This window comes from Delphinus delphis, chromosome 11 (assembly GCF_949987515.2).
Source record: "Delphinus delphis chromosome 11, mDelDel1.2, whole genome shotgun sequence".
In the NCBI taxonomy this organism is placed as follows: domain Eukaryota; kingdom Metazoa; phylum Chordata; class Mammalia; order Artiodactyla; family Delphinidae; genus Delphinus; species Delphinus delphis.
This window is the reverse complement of record NC_082693.1, coordinates 24,221,736-24,237,635: the sequence shown is the minus strand read 5'-3', so window position 1 is coordinate 24,237,635 and position 15,900 is coordinate 24,221,736.

The window sequence follows — 15,900 nt, the reverse complement described above, 5'->3', positions numbered from 1 at the left end:
CCTTGTAGCAAAGAAACATAAAAAAAAATACGTCTTAAAAAGTAACCTCTTATATGACACATAGAATGGATTAGAAAGAGGATAGGAAGTGATAGAAAAAGACCAACTTACTGTAGTTATCATAGATGAGAAAAATTAGACTTTAAACTAATGTTGTGGAAGACACATAAAGAAAAGAAGAAGGATTCAAGATATATTCTTGAGGTATAATTAATAAGAATTGGTGACTGGTTGAATTTGAATGTTGGTAGTGAAAAAATTCATAAGTAACCCAAAGATTTCTAGCCTGAGCAACTGGATGATGTGACATACAGGAAGGGCCGTGCAAGAACACAGTAAATTCAATTTTGAACATGTTGAACTGGAGGTTCCTAGTGTAGGGTAGCCAGGATGACTTGTCTTCTAGGCAACTAGACATATGGGACTAGATGTGATGAAAGCTAATGGGACTAGGAATATTCTTTTGGTGGTCATGGAATATAGGGGAAAATTGAAGTCACAGGTGTGGATCTGATCACCCGGCAAAACATAGAGAAGAGGAAATGTACTCTTGCAAGTGTCCGAGGGATGCCAGGAAAGGAAATAGAAGAAGAAGGGTCATAGGCAAGAAGAACCAAGAAAGGGAAAAGTAGTTTCAAGGAGGAAGGAGTGATCAACAGTATAAAAGTACTCAGATACATCATATAAATAAAGACAGACTGTCTCTTTTGAAATTGGTAATTACTAATGATCTCAGAAATTCATTTTCATGATAGTGGTGGGTCGAAAAACAGATTATTGTGGGTTGAAGAGTGAAAGGAAGGTGGGGGAAACCAAAAATCAGGATTTGGAGATTATTGAAAGAGATAGAGTGGGTAAATGAAAGACTGTATTTAAAGGGAAAGAGAAGCATGTTCATAGACTTAGAAGAAAGCCCAGGGGAGCAAGGACCATTGAAGATTCAGGAGAGAGTAGTGATAACCAAGAGTCCCCTCTGTATACCCACATACTTTAAAATGTCTCCCAGCCTAAACTGCAGCTTTTTAAAAGTGAAATTAATGTATAGCAAGATCTACCTGGGTGGGGATAGTGTATTTTGTTCTTAAAACCAAAACAAAAATAATTGCGAACTTATGAACCATTTATAGTTCTTTTTTTTCCCTCCACAAACTATTCAAGTTAACAGGGGAAAAATAAAGTTTCTAAATAAAGTCTTCCCCTAGGATTGCATTTTTGACTTGCCAAGCCAAATGAACCAAATCTTTTGTTTCACTAGCAATCTTGCTTCCCAAGAAAAATACACCTGCAAGTATAAGGAGCCAGGTTTTTCCCACCCTCAGCCAATTATTTTTTGTCCATAAAGTAATGTTAGAGGGTACTTCTACATTGTGCTATGCTATCCTTCAGCCAAGAAGGTTAAGCAAGTATAAGTTAAAGCAATAAAATCACTCTCTTTATTTTGGAGGTGAAATAACTACCCCCTCATTTGCTCGTGCAGATGCTCAGGCTATGAAGTGATGCTTTAATGTATTCCAGGGATACATAGTTTGAGGACTCTTGACAGTTTTGGCACGGTAGCCTGCAAGTTACCATGTGTTAGTGCTTGTGATAATAGCTATTGTCTGTACCATCTAATTATCTTGTCTGGCATTCTACAATCAGTCATTCTTCCATGGCTTGATGAGGAACAAACTCTTCACATTTTATGTGCATCATGGAGACACTGATTCCCTAAGTGCAAAAACCAGACACCTTATGTGAAGTTCTGGCATGTAGGCAGGCTTTGTAAAATTCCAAACTCTGGAAACTTTACCCAGTGTATTTTATTTTGGAAGTTTGGGGTTTTTTAAATGTTTTTATTATTTTTTTAAAGAACTAAAGGAGGATAGTTCTTGAGATCATTCTGGTATCTAGAAGTTCTCCTACACCTAGATGTGGTTAGTGGGTGATTAGTTTCTCCACTTATTAAAGGGAGAAAGGGGGAGTTAACAATATTTGAATGTATACTATATGCTAGGCACCATGAAAAGTGCACCATTTGCCCTCTTTATTTATTACGATAATCCTGGGAGATATATATACTGAATATATATTCTCCCTATTATGTATCTAGAAATTAAGATATGGTTAAGTGGTTTGTTTCAGATATCACATCTAGTGAAGGGCAGAGATGACAGCTAATTTCATGTCTGCCTGGCAATTCTTAATACCCTCTTTTAGTGTTATTTTAAGGTATTTCTTGATTCCACAAGAAACCACAATATTGGATCAATATAGAAGTGGAGAGTAGTAGTGGGAAAGAAACCTCAATGGGTCTTATTACTCACTGCATGGAGCACAAATGCCTCAAGAAACTCCCTAGATCCTCCTTGATACAATCTTCTACTTTTTTCAGCTCCAGCAAGGTAGATCCTTCACTGACTGTGACATGAGCCATGTACATAGACACATTTGGAATGCCTTCTCCTCTCTCCCTCTAACCAAATCCTCCCTTCTGAACCCAGTTCATACCACTCTTTCCCCATAAAGTCATCTGTGCATGCACAAGCCTTCAATGGACCTTTCCTACTCTGCTCTCCTGTTTCACTTACACAGAGTTCCAGACAGTTTGACTTATTTAAATTAATACTGCTGTATATTTTTACCCAGCTTCTTTTTTTTTTTTTTTTTTTTTCGGTACGCGGGCCTCTCACTGTTGTGGCCTCTCCCGCTGCGGAGCACAGGCTGCGGACGCACAGGCTCAGCGGCCATGGCTCACGGGCCCAGCTGCTCCACGGCATGTGGGATCTTCCCGGACCAGGGCACGAACCCGTGTCCCCTGCATCAGCAGGTGGACTCTCAACCACTGCGCCACCAGGGAAGCCCACCCAGCTTCTTCTTATTCGCCTTCTTATTGGCCTTGTCGCCTTACTAACCTTTTTTTTTTTCTTTAACATTACCTAGTACTTGACATGAATTGAGGCCTCTAGCAAGAAAGTGCTCAATAATACTTTTGGATGAGTAGAAGTTCATTTGATTTTATTGAAGCCTGGGATGGAGGAAGGGAGACAGAAGACAATGCAGGGAAAAATTTTTAATTTTTGAATTGTGAAACCAAGGCAAGCCCCCATGAGTGTGCCACTTAATGTGGATACAAACATGCATTTTTGATAAGCTAAGGCTCCCTTTCTCTTGACTACAGGAAACGATTGGGTCTCATCTCCTCCATCACCTGGTGTGGAATCCCAACATAGGCCAAGACATGCACAGCTGTGAACGATGCAGTAGCAGGCAAACATCCCAGAGGAGAGCTTCCTGGATATCATCCACTGGCATCCGGACCCATTTCCACCCTGTTTTATAACTTCTCTTACATCACAGGGACCAGAAACCTTAGAAATGCATTTCCCCAGACTCTCTCACCCACAGACTTTTATTACCATTAAGTGGTAACAGATCTTTGAACAGATGTAAGGTCAGTTTTTATACCAGAAATGGGTTCCTGAAGTCTCTTGACCTATGGGTGCAGCAGTATTTTCCTGACACTGCACTAGAGAGACAGGGACGTTAGTGGATCCTCTACAATCTTTGCTCTTTCCTCCCTTCTACCAGGTTTCTAAGCACATGTTTCTCTTTATTACATCCCTTTTCAGATTGAAATACCTAGAATGGTTTCCATTTCTTGAGCCTGCACCAGAATCCCAACTCCACTTTCAGTGAGAAAGGTTAAAAATGAGAAGCAGTTACAACTAAAGTTATCTGGCTTTTCTAATAAGCCAGATTCTTCTCTCCTTTCCATCTTCATACCGAGTATTTTTCTCTGTGAGAAAGTGCTATGGACTAAATTCCACCCTCTCCCCATTCATATGTTGAAGCCCCAAACCCCAATGCGTTGGTGTTTGAAGAGAAGGCCTTTGAGAGGTAATTAGGATTAGACAAGGTCTTGAGAATGGGGCCCTCATGAGAGGATTAGTTAGTGGCTTCTTAATTAGCGGAAGAGAGAGAGAGATCTCTCTATTTACCATGTGAGGACACAGCAAGAAGACAGCTGTCTACAATCCAGGAAGAGAGCTCTCACTAAGACCCAAATTGGCCAGCACCTTGATCTTGGACTTTCAGCCTCCAGAACTGTAAGAAAAGAAATGTGCCTTGTTTAAGCCAGTCTATGGTATTTTGCTATAGCAGCCTGAGCAGATTAATACAACAAGGATTACAATTTGGAATGTACTATTTTCCTTCTCATGCTCCATCTCCTCCTATTACAATGGAGCTGCTGACACCGGCACTTTATTACTCCCTAGTTAGATGCTTCCATAGGACATGGGTTTAAGCTACGTTGTAACTTGCTTGAGTGACCCCAGAGTCTGAGCCAGACTGGTCTGCTACATCATTTATAGACAGTTAGGAAGACTGCTGGGAACTTGCCCTGACACTGGGAACAACCAAAACCCACCCTCAAGTGATTGTTATTCTGCCCCATCCTCTGTTTCTTCTAGAACTTAGGCTAAGGGTGGACATCATTCCTGAAGATATCATGGGGATCAATGACTCCTGTAAATGTCTCCTTTGCTTCTGCAGAAGAAGTACATCACAAAAACTGGATGGTATCTCCTGTGCCCTGGAAATGGAGCGAGCTGGGACTCCCAACCTTCCTAGAGAAGAAGAGTTGAGATCAAAACTGTATCTTATTAGAAGGGCCAAAGCCCTGAAATAATCCTATGTTTTCCAACCCAGTCCCCATCTCTCCACCCCTTTAGACATTCTGCTTAAGGAGAAACACTGCATTGATTTACTTCTTGCCACCATCCTTTAACTTGAAGGATTGAAGTTCCTTCACCCTCATGATCTAAAATTTCTCTGCAGGAGAAAAGTTGAATCTTTCTTTGGAAATATTGTGAAAGCTAATTGGTAGAACAAAAATCAGGAGTGTTATACTCATCTGCAACTCTGAAAATAGAAATCCTTCCTGTTGGGGGTAAGTTTGTGGTCATGCCTGGCACATAACTGGCAGTAAAAATTGAATGAATCAATCAACGGGATGAAGACAAGCTAAACAAGAAAGGATGCCCTGCCGTACTATGATCCTTTCTGGAAGTAAAAACTATAGAAAACATGAACAGTTGGATTAGGACTTCACAAATTCTGTATGAGTGTCTCTAGTCCATATTTACTTTAATGATAGTTGTTAGATGTGATAGGATGTAGAATTACTTGGGCAAAACTCAGAAATGTTGAGCAGGCTCAACCGATACATCCCTATGTAGGGTATATTGCTTCATGTGGCTTTGGCCGTCAAACCTTATGCTAGTGAACTGCACTAGATCACAGGTGCACCACTTGACCTCACACTACTTTTTAATGGAATAGCTTGAAGAGGAGGAGGTAAGGGTTGGGAGCTGGGTGGTGATATATAGGACATATTTTCAGAAATGCTTTTCCAGATAAAAGGGGAGACACTATTCAAAACTCTGGATACGAACTCAGCCTTGCCAGTAGGGGTAGCTGCTGAGCTGCCAAAAGATGACAGGCTAGTAGGTTTTCTCAGGCCTGGTGGGAGCTTCAAGACCTGGTCCAAATTTTCCAGTTTATTTCTAGCCACTCCCCCTAAATGTTTTTATCTTCCAGTCATGCAGAACTACTTATTATTGCTTTACCACACCCACATTTGCTTTTGTTCATGTTTTTCTCTCTCTGCCAGGAATGCTATCGCCTTCCCATTCTTCAAAGCCAGATCAGATATGACCTTCTCTGACCAAGCATCTCAGGACCTCTAGGTGGAAAAATCCTCCCGTAGACAAGGTGTCCTCTATCTATCTATCTATCTATCTATCTATCTATCTATCTATCTATCACTTATACCAGTGTTGCAATTGTTTCTTTACCTATCTATTCTCCAACTGCAATATGAGGTTTCTGAGGGCAAATCCAAATGATGTTCACCTTTTATCCCAGTGCCTATTATAATTTCTGCTATGTAGATGCTTCTCTGCACAAGAAAGAGGACACCATCAATAAATCATATCAGGATTGCTCAGAGTCCATATTCTAAAAGATACCACAGTAGTTTAGGGTTGAAAGGATTTTTATGTCTAACTATCCATCCAGGGAGTAAGAAACACACTTCCCACTGGACTCCATAGGTAAGCGAATCAATAAGTGTGAGATGGGTAATTCCTGTTTGAGTAAGTGTCCTCACTTTGAGGAGATGCATTGTTTACAGAATAAGACTGTCTAGGGAAATTGAAAGTTAATATTATTGGAAACATATAGAAGAGAAGTACTTGAGGTGCCCAAGACATGCACAGGACAGACAGTGTATGTGTGTCTGGAGCCAACAGGAATTGTCATCATGGGCAGAGGAAGACTGGGCCCATCTTCTGAGTCATCACTCCAACAAGAGAGCTGATTTCACTTGCAGGCTAACTTTCATGTTACTTAAGGAATTATTCCCCAATGACTTCTTTCACTACCAGGTAGTTTTAGGAGATGAGAGAGAGAGAGGGTAAGGGAGACTTCAAGAATCAAAATTCTTATAACAAGGAAGAATTTCCACATCAAAACCTAGACGTGTTTGTGCCAAGTGTGAAAAGGCATGAAATAGCTAGGCATGAGCTATTCCCCAAAGACTTGTCTTTTACTAGAAAGAACTTTGTAAATGTTAATAGGTACTAAACTAGCTGGAAATGACTTTGCTCTGGGCCCAGAGACATAAAATAATCATCACTTTGTTTGTCTGATTCTAAATGGACTTAGTATTGATTTGCATTATAAGAATTTCAAATTCCCACTACTCTGGGAAAGTAATCCAAACCCACTATGTTTCATTCCTGGTTGTTTCCTGCACATGAAACTTCTCTGAAATTCTGCACCAAATGTGGAGAAGAATACACGTGAGAGAAAGCCTGACTAAATATTGCATCTGTTCCCTTTGCATGGTTCCATGCCAAACACTTGAGGGTGGGTTCCATGTCAGCTGGTTCTCAAGGGTGTGACTGGAGTTCAGCCCACACACAAAGGGAAGAGTTTGGATTAATAATAATCCTAAGGAAGCTTGAGAGAGCAGGTATAGTGTGTACCTGAAGGCTCACCTCTACTGCATGGGATTTAGGAACACACGTTAACACTACGTTGTATGTTACAAAAACACTGCACTTAGAATTTTTGAGTGGAGGGGACTTGAGTGGTTAATCTTCCCCCTATGCCACAGTTAAAGATCAGAGCGGTGAGTTAGCAGTGCTGAGACTAAGAAACCTCATCTTCTGACTTTCACAGCCATGCTTCTTCCTCTATGCTGCAAACTGTCTCCAATATAGAACATTCTAAGTTTTAATTCTTTTATATGCATAAAACGAACTTGAACTTAAGTGTCTACACTTGCAGGGTTTATATAGTCTAGTGGGATACTTAAAGCATATGTAATAATGCCCATCTGACAGATCAGAAAAATGGAGCTTCAAAAAAAAAAAAAAAAAAGTAGCTTGGGAAAAGTTCTTGCCCCAGGTCTTCCATAGAATGGATGCAAACCCATGGTTTTATTTCAAAACGTATTCAGATTTTCAGGCAGTGGAAAATCATGTTAACACAGTCCTTCTTATTTAGGTCAAGCAGAAATGCTGTTTGGGGAGGAAGAGCTGGAAGGGCCTTACTCAAAGAGTGCAGATTCATCAGGTTTACTTCTAAGTCTGTATGTCATTTTGTTTTCTTGGTGAGCTTTATGGGTTGAACTGTCTCCTCCCCAAAAAAGAAACAATGTAAGTCCCAGGTACCTCAGGAAACCTTCTTTGGAACTATAGTCTTCACAGACGTAATCAAGTTAAAATGAAATCAGAAGAGTGGACCTTAATGCGATAAGACTGTTATCCCCCTAAAAAGGGGGAAATTTGGCCACAGAGACAGATGCACTCATGGAGGAAGATGACTTGAAGACACACGGAGAATGCCATCTATCAGCCAAAGAATGTCTGATGCTACAAGGAGCTAGGAGAGAGAGCTGGGACAGATTCTTCCTCACAGCCTCCGAAGGAACTAACCCTGCTGATACCTTGACTTTGGACTTCTAGACTCCAGACTGTGAGACGATAACCTTCTGGTGTTTGAGCCACCTAGTCTGTGGTACTTTGTTTCAGCAGCCCTAGAAAATGAATACATTCATCCCAGCATGTCCATTTATTTCATATTCTTATAAAATCAAATCTTTTTTTTTTCATGGAAAAATCTTTCCACACCCCCCTGAATTTTCCCACATTTTTCAGGTCAGGGAGACAGATTTGCTGAGGTTAGAGGTGGAAGATAAACAGGCTCAGACAAGTGTTATCCTGAAAGACTGAGTGAGTGTCTACCCCACCCACCTCCCCCAGTCAGTCAGTCAGTCACTCCACATCTCATAGCTCTGGGCAACTGTCTGCACATGACAGGAGACCGAGCCCCAGAGATAAAGGAGGTCTGTTCTCTTACTGTTTATTGTTAAGTCATAAATTTTCAAAAGTTTTAACCATATGACTCATGCAGTTAATAAATCCACACAATGAGAAGATATAAGGGAAGGAAATATTCTGATTTCATTTGTACCACACACACACACACATCTCCAAATTGATGATGAATCACAGAAGAAAAATAGATGAACTTTCCTTTCTAGTGCACCACCTTTGAAATTCAGAGAAAAAGCTTTTCTTACATGCTCTTCAATACCACCAGTTAAAACAAAGTCCTTTATTTATAGTTTTAAATCAGTGTCAAATTTAGGGATGACTAAGTTTGATCACTGAAAAGATGAAAAAATATAGCCTACTGACTGAGTAAACTTCTTGATGACAGGAAATCCCTGGTACATAGCAGAGGCTCATCATAGAGTAAAATAGAGACCACTTTATTATAAATCAGAAAGGTGTGGAGGGCTGAGAAGGCCAATGGGAGAGATGAGCTGCACTCTGGTCACTGCATCTATATTATAATAATTAAAGGCTACATTATAATGCGTTTCACTGCAAAGGGTTGTTTACAATCATCTCAATACACATGATCATTTACAGTGACCTTGCTGAGAAGGCCTCAGGAGAGCACTTGAAAATATTACATGTTGGTATCTGGCAGAGATATAGTTTTAAACCTTTCAAGTGACTGTACTTGAACTATCACATTCCGTTCCCCTGCGGACCTCAGAATTGCCACAAAACTGGCTTTGATACCTGCAGTTGTTTGTCTCTCCTACCAGTCCACCCAGTGTAACCCTTAAAGTTAACTTAAGGGTCTGAAGCAACTGCTTAGTGCCTAACAATTCTGTAGGTGCAACAACAGAAATTTTAAAAAGTAAAAAAAGTAAAGAAATAAATCATTTTTACTGGGAACCTAGTTGTCCCTGGCATACTCTCCTAGGAAGAGTTGACCTAGTGGTCTATTCGAAAGCTTCCTATGTCTCGGTGTCATCACTGTGGCACCATCTTTTCTCTTCGTTTTCATCTTTTTCTTTCTCAGAAGAACACGATGGTGAAGAGCACAGACGTTGGAGTCTGAATGCCCAAATTCAAATCCAAGCTCTGCCACTCGTTACTCCCGGGAAAAGTCATTTAATCTCTCTATACTGGATTTCCTTGTGTGTTAAATAAGGGATAATAACAATACCAAGACATGAGGCTGTCATAAGTGTTGAATGTATTAATATACATTAAGTGCTTAGAACATTTTCCTCTAAATAGTATACACTATATAAGCATTTGCAATAGGTATTACTCTACTGGGTTACTAGATAACGTACAAAGCGTGTGAGGAGGAGATCAGTAACACAGAGATTTAGAAGTCTTCCCATCATCAATTAAAAGGAAAAGGAAATTGACAGCAGCTGATACATCTATTTTCACACTGGAGACTTCTGAAAGGGAGGTGTTTCGTAGCAAAGCACACTGGTCTTTACCAAGGAGAGACGGGCAGAGTATTTGCATTATTTTTAATAGCAGGCTCTTGCTGAATTCATTCTACAGCTCAGCACTTGGGGCAGATGGTAACAGACACATGCTTGTCGATTTTCCCACTCTCTCCACACTCGCAGACCCACAACCACTTTTGGTGCCGTGGTTTAACCTCTGTTTCTCTAACTCCTGTTTATGAGTCAAGCAGTTTCATGTCATCAGATTGATGGGGAAAGTGTGAACCGGGGATAAGGATGTGGAAGCAGTTTCCACACTGGGCAGGACCACAGTGTGCCAACGCTAAAGAAGAAAAAAGAATTCAGGGCCTTTGTGCTTTGAAAGCTTGAATGCAATCAAAGCAGTTATCTGAGTATTTAAAAGGCATTATTTATTGGAGTATAAATAAGGGTCTCAGTGTTGAAGGAGGTGATGATGGCAGCCGAGCAGGGTGAGACGGGGGTCAGAGACAGGTAACCAGATTCTCGATAATCTCTCTCTTTCTGCTTGGAAAGGGCAGAGGTCAAAGTTCACCAATGATGGCAGCATCCTGTCTAGTCATGACAAAACTCAGTAATGGGAGCGGTGAGGATGCCGTGAGCCCTACAGAGCTGTTTGTTTCAGCTGGCACGCTTATGCAACAATTTGCTGATGAAAGCAGCTGGGAAAAAAACCCTATTCCTTATTCTTTGCTCCTGCTTGACCCCAGCAATATCAAGGTTCAGAATTCTGTGGAATCATAGCTGGTCAGAACTCCCAAAACCCTCAGAGATTTCCCCCAATGCCCACCTAATTTTAGAGTTGAAGAAACAAAGTTTAAAGAGGTCAAGTGACTAATCACCAGGCTAGTGAAAGAGCTGGGACTGGAATCTAGTTTTTCTGGCTCTTAAAGGGGAGGGTGAGGTCTCTCACCCTTTCCACTGTCCCATTCACACCTTGCTAAATTCTGGTGGGCATCTGTTGCAGAATTCTTAGAAGAATAAAATATTTTTAATCTCTAAATTACCCACAAAGATAGTTGGCAGCAATTCCAGGGTCAAAGACAAAGTTCCTCCCAGGGATGTGGGTATGTCCTTTTTCATCATCCCTATTACTTGTGTTATTACTAAAGAAAATTGACCAAATTTTCTTTGTCAAGAGCACTGAAGAAAAAGACAGTACTGAGGGGAAGGGTGGTTTAGGGGAAACCTCCACTTAGAAAATGTTTCTTAACCTCCCTAAGTATTCTCAACATTTAACTAAAATAATTAACAGATCTTACAAAATTCAATCTAGCGTTGCTACAGTTAAAAAATGACTTCCCTATAATTTTGTCTTCTTCCTAACTTAGCACTATTTCTCTTTTTGCTGAATAAGTCTAACTTTTCTTTCCGTTTTCTTTTACAGACCATGGTTTCTCTTAGAATGCCCATCATTTTAAGTAGTTTCCATTGTAACCTCTCCAGTATATCCACATCCTTCTTTAATTGTATTACTCCTAACCAGACATAAAATTCCATTTAAAGAGTTCCCAGGAAGGAAGTGAGATGGTAAGAATATAGTAGTTATTCATGTACATTACATAACATACAAATGCAAATAAAATACATTTAACAATTTCCTGTTTATGAGGTGGGAATGTGTTGACTTCAGTATTGAATTGATTCTATAGTTTTTCCCTTCACAGGTCAAATATGGTTAATTCATTTTTTCAGTTCACTCACTAATATCTTAATTCCAAAATAATTTAAGAGAACTTCATAATGGAAATAATATTTGAAAAAAGGATTCAAAATTCAACAGATGGACATAATTATTTTCAAATCTTAGATAATAATACAATTAAACATAAAATTTAGCTTTGAATTTCCTGGAAGCAAGGCATAAAGAGAAATTTTCTAGTTTAAGTTATTTTAAAGAGTACTTTTCTCCAGAAGAACAAACAAGATTAAAGTGTCTTGCTCATAGCTTTCTGCTTTAATTTCTCAGCCAGTGATCCAACACTTCACTTACCACTTTGAAGAGGTAAGTTTTTCCTCTTCAAAGGCAATAGCTTTTCTTATAAGGCTTCCTCTTTTCTTATAACATAGTTTTTGCTTGATTAATGCTTGTTGAATGAATGAATGTTACTTTCTCTTATTTCCCAGAAATCTTTCATCCAGTCCTAAAATTTCCCTAAAATATCAACTAACTACATTAATGTTTGTACTCTTTAGATTTCTTATAACTGAATGTTAGACATTCTTGGTTCATCAAGCGGGTTTTGTCTATATTTATGTATTTTAAAGTTTTATTTTTTTAAAGGGATTGATAAAGATAGTTGCCTTGGGCGGTTTACCTGCAGGCTGTGGGTAACCCTAACCTGATCTACACCACATCTTCTGTAGTAGGTAAGGATGGGGATGTAGTGGAATGAGGCCAATGATATAATTCCAGAGCTGAGGTGATGGCAACGGTCTTGCATATTATTTGGTCATTTAAAAATATCCTAATGTTTAATGGCTTTGTTTTTTAGGTCAAATCAATATACCCTATATCAAAAGCTTTGCTATCGAAAGAGCTTCTTTAAACATGCTTGATAGTCCTAATATGAAGAAACACTTAAAATCAGCATGTTCAATTTATATAACATATTAAAATCTCATTTTACTTTCATTATAAGTTGATCCCAAGTCTCCTAACAAGTCTTTTGCTCCTCTAATCCATATAACAAAAATAATTAAAATGTTTTAAAAGTGATACCTAAAAAGACATAGCATACTCAAAAGCAAAATAAACCTTTCGTAAACTAGAAACAGAATTAACATGCAAATCGGTAAGCATGATGGAAGTTGCAGTCCTGCTGGTTTCCATGCCAAGCAGTGGTCATGGTAACCAAGTCTTGCCTCCTCAGGGGAAACCCATCCTAAAAGGTCTCCATGCAAGGCATAGGACCAGATCCAGCATTACTGTTTGAAATCAATCCCTGGAGAGAGGCTCCCCTATATATCAAGGTAGGTTTTAAAAATAGCTGTCAGGAGGGGACCCTCAAGATGGTGGAGGAGTAAGACGTGGAGATCACTTTCCACCCCAGAAATATATCAGAAATACATCTACATGTGGAACAATTCCCACAGAATACCTACTGAATGCAGGCAGAAGACCTCAGACTTCCCAAAGGCAAGAAACTCCCCATGTACCTTGGTAGGGCAAAAGAAAAAACAGAGACAAAAGAAGGGACGGGACCTGCACCAGTGGGAGGGAGCTGTGAAGGAGGAAAAGTTTCCACACACTAGGAAGCCCCTTCACTGGTGGAGACGGGGATTGGTGGAGTGGGGAAGCTTAGGAGCCACAGAGGAGAGTGCAGCAACAGGGGTGTGGAGGGCACAGCGGAGAGATTCCCGCACAGAGGATTGGTGCCGACCAGCACTCAGCAGCCTGACAGGCTTGTCTACTTACCCACTGGGGTGGGTACGGGCTGGGAGCTGAGGCACTGGCTTCAGAGATCAGACCCCAGAGAGAGGACTGGGGTTGGCTGCGTGAACACAGCCTGAAGGGGGTTAGTGCACCACAGCTAGCTGGGAGGGAGTCCAGGAAAAAAATCTGGACCTGCCCAAGAGGCAAGAGACCGTTTGTTCAGAGTGTGCGAGGAGAGGGGAATCAGAGCATCGCCTAAACAAGCTCCAGAGACAGGTGCGAGCCACAGCTATCAGTGTGGGCACCAGAAACGGGCATGAAATGCTAAGGCTGCTGCTGCAGCCAGCAACTGTGTGCAAGCACAGGTCACTATCCTCACCTCCCCTTGTGGGAGCCTGTGCAGCCTGCCACTGCCAGGGTCCCGTGATCCGAGGACAACTTCCCTGAGAGAACACACAGAGCGCCTCAGGCTGTTGCAATGTCACACCGGCCTCTGTCACTACAGTCTTGCCCCACATTCCATACCCTTCCCTCTCCCTGGCCTGAGTGAGCCAGAGCCCCCCAATCAGCTGCTACTTTAACCCTGTCCTGTCTGGGTGGGGAACAGACCCTCTCAGGTGACCTACACACAGAGGCGGGGCCAAATCCAAAGCTGAACCGCAGGAGCTGTGCAAACAAAGAAGAGAAAGGGAAATTTCTCTGTGCAATGTCAGGAGCTGTGGATTAAAGCTCCACAATCAACTTCATGTAACCTGCATCTCTGGAACACCTGAATAGACAACGAATCATCCCAAAATTGAGGCGGTGGACTTTGGGAGCAACTGTAGACTTGGGGTTTGCTTTCTGTATCTACTTTGTTTTTAGTTTTATGTTTATCTTAGTTTACTATTTAGAGCTTATTATCATTAGTAGATTTGTTTATTGATTTGGTTGCTCTCTTCCTTTTTTTAAATATATATATATATTATTTTCCCTTTTCTCTTTTTGTGAGTGTGGATGTGTATGTTTCTTTGTGTGATTTTGTCTGTATAGATTTTCATTTACCATTTGTCCTAGGGTTCTGTCTGTCTTTTTTTTGTTCATTTGTTTGTTCTTTTGTATAGTTTTTAGTGCTTGTTATCATTGGTTGATTTGTTTTTTGGATTGGTTGCTCTCTTCTTTCTTTCTTTTTTCTTATTACTTTTATATCTTTTATTTTTAATAATATATTTTTAATTTTTTATTTCAATAACTATTATTTTATCTTATTTTATTTCTTTCTTTATTTTTTATCCCTTTTCTTCTGAGCTGTGTGGCTGACAGGGTCTTGGTGCTCCAGCCAGGTGTCAGGCCTGAGCCTCTAAGGTGGGAGAGCTGAGTTCAGGACATTGGTCCACCAGAGACCTCCTGGCTCCATGTAATATCAAATGGCAAAAGCTCTCCCAGAGATCTCCATCTCAATTCAAAGACCCAGCTCCACTCAATGACCAGCAAGCTATGGTGCTGGACACCCTATGCCAAACAACTAGCAAGAAAGGAACACAACCCCACCCATTAGCAGAGAGGCTGCCTAAAATCATAATGAGGTCAGAGACACCCCAAAACACACCACTGTACATGGTACTGCCCACCAGAAAGACAAGATCCAGCCTCATTCACCAGAGCACAGGCACCAGTCCCCTCCACTAGGAAGCCTACAAAACCCACTGAGCCAACCTTACCCACTGAGGGCAGACACCCTAAACAATGGGAACTATAAACCTGCAAAAAGGAGACCCCAAACACAGTAAGTTAAGCAAAAGGAGAAGACAGAGAAATACACAGCAGCTAAAGGAACAAGGTAAAAACACACCAGACAAAACAAAATGAAGAGGAAACAGGCAGTCTACCTGGAAAAGAATTCAGAATAATGATAGTAAAGATGATCCAAAACCTTGGAAATAGAATGGAGAAAATGCAAGAAACATTTAACAAGGACCTAGAAGAACTAAAGAGCAAACAAACAATGATGAACAACACCATAAATGAAATTAAAAATTCTCTACAAGTAATCAATAGCAAAATAACTAAGGTGGAAGAACGGATATGTGACATGGAAGATAAAATAGCAGAAATAGCTACAGCAGAGCAGAATAAAGAAAAAAGAATGAAAAATATTGAGGACAGCCTCAGAGACCTCTGGGACAAAATTAAATGCACCAACATTTGAATGATAGGGGTCCCAGAAGAAGAGAAAAAGAAAGGGACTGAGAAAATATTTGAAGATATTATAGTTGAAAAGTTCCCTAATATGGGAAAGAAAATAGTCAAGTCCAGGAAGCACAGAGAGTCACACACAGGATAAATGCAAGGAGAAAAATGCTAAGACACATATTAATCAAACTATCAAAAATTAAACACAAAGAAAAACATTAAAAGCAGCAAGGGAAATGCAACAAATAACATAAAAGGCAATCCCCATAAGGTTAACTGCTGATCTTTCAGCAGAAACTCTGCAAGCCAGAAGGGAGTGGCAGGACATATATAAGTGATGAAAGGGAAAAACCTACAACCAAGATTACTCTACCCAGCAAGGACCTCATTCAGATTCAACGGAGAAATTAAAACCTTCACAGAAAATCAACAGCTAAAAGAATTCAGCACCACCAAGCCAGCTTTACAACAAATGCTAAAGGAACTTCTCTAG